Below are 6,000 nucleotides of genomic sequence, written 5' to 3' on the forward strand. Positions count from 1 at the left end.
GGATAACAGTTTGATAACTTTTTGAGCATAATTCCAAATTGCTCTCCAGAATGGTTGGATCCGTTCACAACTCCACCAACATTATATCAGTGTCCCAGTTTTCCCACATCCCCTCCAACATTCATCATTATTTTTTCCTGTCATCTTAGCCAATCTGACAGGTGTGTAGTGGTATCTCAGAGCTGTCTTAATTTTCATTTCTCTGATCAATAGAGATTTGAAACATCCTTTCATATGAGTAGAAATAGTTTCAATTTCATCATCTGAAAATTATCTGTTCATATCCTTTGACCATTTAGCAATTGCAGAATGGCTTGATTTCTTATAAATTAGATTCAATTCTCTCTATATATTTTGGAAATGAGACCTTTATCAGAACCTTTAACTGAAATTTTCCCCAGTTTATTGCTTCCCTTCTAATCTTGTTTGCATTGTTTTATTTGTACAAAAACTTTTTAACTTAATATAATCACAATTTTCTATTTTTCTAAATTCCTTCCTCCTCCACAGATCTCAAAGGTAAACTATTCTATGGTCTTCTAATTTATTTATAATCTCGTTCTTTTTTTAATTTTTAATTTTTTTATTATAACTTTTTATTGGCAGAACCCATGCCTGGGTAATTTTTTTTACATTATCCCTTGCACTCACTTCTGTTCTGACTTTCTCCCTCTCTCCTTTCACCCCCTCCCCCAGATGGCAAGCAGTCCTATACACATTGAATATGTCACCGTATAGCCTAGCTACAGTATAATCTCGTTCTTTATGCCTAAATCATGAACCCATTTTGACCTTATCTTGGTATACGGTGCTAAGTGTGGGTCAATGCCTAGTTTTTGCCATACTAATTTCCAGTTTTCTCCAGCAGTTTTTGTCAGATAGTGAATTCTTATCCTAAAAGTTGGGATCTTTGGATTTGTCGAACTAGATTGCTATAGTTATTGACTGTTTTGTCCTTTGAACCTAACCTATTCCACTGATCAACTAGTCTGTTTCTTAGTACCAAATGGTCTTGATAACCACTGCTTTATAATATAGTTTTACATCAGGTACAGCTAGGCCATCTTTATTTGATTTTTTTTTATTAGTTCCTTAAGGAGATTATTTCAATGAAATTGTAGAGATGGAATCCACATTACAGTGAATTGTGGAAAAGTGTAGATAATGAAGGTAAACCATTCCTTCCAGAAATTTAATGGTAAAATGAAGAAACTAGATCAGGCTTACTAACAGGGACAGAGAAAGTTCTGGGTAAGAATGACTTGAACAAGTTTATAGGCAAAAAGGGTAGGAATCATGAGACAGAGAGAGGGAGGAAACAAGGAAAAGAGAAAGATTGAAATTATTAGAGTTAGAAGGAACCTAAGAAATCATTTAGCTTTTTAATTTTGTAGATCAGAAAACCAAAGTTCCAAATGATTAAGTGACTTTATAGTGACAAAGTCAGTATTTTAACCCCTGATTCCAAATTCAGGAATTCTTTGTACTGTATACACTGCTTCTAAGACTGATGACCCAAGACAACTGGAGATAATTGTTGCAAGGAAGGTACAAGAAGAGATAAAAAGGGACAGAATTAAGGATTCAAACAGATGTTAGTTTTGATATGCAGATAGATATAAAGTGGAGCTAAATAGTGTTACAATGTCAATTAGAAAGTGATGAAGTATGTGGTTGCTGATGAGGATGGGGGTAGGAAGATTATTAGAAAATAAGGTAAAAATAGTAAGGAAGCCTTTCTCAATATTCAGATAAATCAAATGGATGATTTTATTGATTTGCATAATCCCTTCACTAATGGAGATTGTGATTCATTTGTGTTTGCTCGGTTTATGTGATGCTTGCCAATATTCTTTAAGTTTGTTATTCTCTCTGCACATCCTTTACCTATAGAGCAATTGGTGGCCAGTGAAGGGTGTTTTGTTCTAAAAAAACAAAAAACAAAATGTGAATGGAATCATAGGGAAATTGACACAGTCTTTCTCTGAATGTAATAGTGGGTTGATTAAAGTTCCCAGAGGATTGAAGGAAATGGTATAAATGGTGGACTGGGTGGGGGTGTGTATGGGGATGGAGAAAAATGATGGGGGAAGGGAAAACAGTATACACCAGGGGTGGAAGATAGGAATACTATCACTAGGTAATGAATTCTTTTGATTATGGCAAACCAAAAAAAAAATGCAACATTACCCTGAGTACAAAAGAGAAAACAAATGGTACTATAAACAAAGGTTTTAGATCTATAATCATTAAATTATATAAGCTCTAAATATGAGATATTTGTCCATAACCATCTTAATGTTGAAAATTATTCTGGAAAATAATAGAAGAAATTTTGACCTCAGATGAGAGGTACTAAAGGGGACAGTTAGTCCAACCTCCTCATTTTACAAATGAAGAAATTGAGACCCAGTGAGTTAAGTAACTTGTCTACTTAAAATGATATTGAGTGTCAAAGGTGGGTTTTGAACCTGGGTTTTCTGAGTCTGGAGCTAGTTAATTTTTTCTTTTATTATATCATGGCACTTCACAAAATGGAAGAAAACTACTGGGACATTTGACAAAATTTGACAAAAACTGCTGGGAAAATTGGAAAATACTATGGAAGAAACTAGGTATAGACCAACATGGTTACTTGATTTAGGTGGAAAGAGTGATACTATAAGCAAATTAGGAGAGCAAGGGATAATCCACCTCTCAGATCTTTTGAAAAGGGAGAAATTTGTGATCAAACAAGAAATAGAGAATATTAGGTGCAAAGTAGATAATTTTGATTGCATCAAATTAAAAAGGTTTTGTGCAAACAAAATCAATATGACCAAAATTAAAAAGGAAGCATAAAGCTGGGAAACAATTTTTACAGACATTGTTTCTGATAAAGATCTCTTTTCTAAATATATAGAGGATTGACTCAAATTTATAAGAATACAAGTTATTCTCAATTGATAAGGGTCAAGAGATATGAACAGGAAATTCTCAGGTGAAGAAATTAAAGCTATCTATAGTCATGAAAAACTGCTCTAAGTCACTATTTATTGACCAGAGAAATACAAAATAAAACTGAGGTATTATCTCACACCTGTCAGATTGGTTAAAGTGTCAGAAAAAGAAATTAATAAATGTTATATGTAAGAAAACTGGGACATAATGTACTATTAGTGGAGCTGTGAACTGATCTAACCATTCTGGAGAGCAATTTGGAACTATGCTAAAAGGGCTATAAAATTGTGCATACCCTTTGATACAACAGTGCCACTACTGGGTCTTTGTCCCAAAGAGATCTTAAAGAAGGGAAAGAACCACGTGTGCAAAAAACTAGCAATTTTTTTTGTGGTGGCAAAGAATTAGAAATTCAGGGGCTGGCCATTCATTGGGGAACGATTGATAAGTTATGGTATATCAATGTAATGGAATATTATTATTCTATAAGACATTATGAGCAAGTAGAGTTCAGAAAAACCTGGAAAGTTTTACATGAACTAATTGTTAGTGAAATGAGCAAAACTGAGAGAATGTTATACACAGTAACAACACCGTTATGTGATGATAGACTATGCTAGACTTAGCTCTTTTTAGGAATACAGCAGTATATCAGACTTGTGATGGAAAATACCATCCAGAGAACTTTGGAGGCTAAATGCAGATTGAAGCATGCTATTTTCACCTTTTTTCTTTCTCATGGTAATTACCTTTTGTTCTAATTTTTCTTTCACAATATGACTAATATGGGACAATGTTTCAAATGATTGTACATTTATAACCAACCTATATCGGATTGTTTGCTGTCTTGCAAAGAGGAAATGGAAGGCAAAGAGGAAAAAAAAATTTGGAACTCAAAATCTTACAAAATTGAATATTAAACACTATCTTTACATGTGATTAGAAAAAATAAAATACTACTAAGTGAAAAAAATTAAATAAGAACTATAGGTTTAGCTTTGGTGAAAAAAGGAATTAATAAGTTGATTTCATTGTACGCCCAAATGTAAGAGGAAACATTTCATGTGATCATGATTTTTGATCATCTTGATCTATATTGTTGGTGCCAGAGTGTAAGCAAAAAGATGGCCATGAAGAAAATTGCAGTTTGTTTATGTGCTAACATCTGTTGCAAAGGATGAAGTAGAGAAATATTAATGAAAGTTCTCAAAACAAGTTAACATATATCTTGACACTAACTAATTTCAATTCTTAAATACAAGATCATATAGAAAAACAATCGCATCCAAGATTAAGAAGTTGAAGAAGCCAAAAGCTTGTACCTATTAAGAAGCCCAATGCCTATATAGCAATATTTTTTAGAGAACTGGAAAATGCTACATACAGCCAACACTAAACATCAAATAAAATCAGATTTACTGTATCTTATAAATTAGGTAACACTCAGTTGGTGTGAAGGAAAACATTTCAGACCTAGATGTGTAAAGTCAGATCATTGGAATGTTTGATCAAAGGGCATAGTTAAGACCAAATTAGAAAAAGAAAGATTTTGGTAATTACAATAGTTCTAATCTGATCTAAGGTGGTGAAGCTGGAAAATGGAAAATGGGTACAAATAAGTACTATTACCATTTATAATTTGGGTTCATGTGATATAAACTAACCTTAAAAGGGAAGCTAAAAGAGTCTTTGCCAGAAAATACTTGTTTTCCTTTATTAGTGAAAAGATATGACAACTAAGAACACTGCCAGTTTCCATTTTCAAAACATCAAAAAGCAGTGGAGCAGAAAACAATACTGAAAAAAGATTCTCATTGAGGCACAACTAATATTATCTTGAGCATTTTTAGATGAAAACTGGAAAGAACAGAATAGACCCAAGATGAAAAAATTGCCAATGGTTTTTCTAGTGATCCAGTGTCCTTATTGATATTGGAAAACCATTACATTTGGATTCAACACTCCAGGTTCAGAAATCAGTTTGCAAGTTATTTTAAAAAGCCAAATGCCTTCTTTTTCAGCTTTGTAAAATTGTTTGAGTGTTTCATACATGTATTAATGTATCATTGCTGAAAATATTTTTTTAAAGTAAGCTGCAAAGACTTTTCTGGAAAATAAACATCTTCATAGTAATATTTAGGTTTAGTGAAAGGTATAGAGAATACAAGTTGTATAAGAATACTGCACATGGCCAAAAAAATGCCATTTTAAAGTCTTGCCTTTAAGAAATTGTCCCATGTGTAACTTAAGATGGTAAAAGATTCCTTAATAGAGGCAAAGAACAAAATAGAGGCTTATCATTAAAGTAATGGACACTCATAGTTTGCCTATTTTTGTTAAGGTCACCACCAATTCAGTTTTGAAATCTTTCAGTTATCCTTGATTCTTCTTCCAAACTCTATATCCAATTGGTCACTTAGTCCTGTTGATTCCATATGCTTTCCCCTAATCTGATAACCACAATCCTTGTCCCTCATGACTTGCAGCCTGGACTGCAGCCTGGAAAGTATCTTTGTAAGGTGCAGATCTCGGGTATTCTCTTGCTCAAAACTTTCATTGGTTCACAGTTACATATAGGACAAAACACAATTCTTAGTTTGGTGCTTAAGATCCTACACAGTCTCACTCCAAGCTACTATACTATTCCAGATTGCTTCATGTTACTCTCCTCCACATACACTTTAGTTCCAGCCTAACTGGCCTACTAGATGTTCCTTAAACAACATTTTGAAACTTCCTGCCTCAATGCATCCATTTCAACAGAACCATACCTGGAAAAGTCTCAACTCTACATTCCTGAGTGTTTCAAGGTCTCTGAGACATTCAGGGGCCGTCTCCTCTTTGAAGTTTTCCTTGTTCTTTCCAGTTGATAGTTATTACCTTATATTGACTAATTTGTGTGTGTAGCTGCCTTAAATTACTCTCTGTCTTGGCTTATATTTATTTGCAGCTAATCCAGAGAGAATCCTGGGATATACGAGTGGTTTACTTTGATTTCTAGCTCAGATGTAGGAATCAAATAGGAAAGAGTTAAATTTAAGCTTGTAGCATTGCATAGGT

The sequence above is a fragment of the Sarcophilus harrisii genome, chromosome 2, assembly GCF_902635505.1.
Source record: "Sarcophilus harrisii chromosome 2, mSarHar1.11, whole genome shotgun sequence".
In the NCBI taxonomy this organism is placed as follows: Eukaryota; Metazoa; Chordata; class Mammalia; order Dasyuromorphia; family Dasyuridae; genus Sarcophilus; species Sarcophilus harrisii.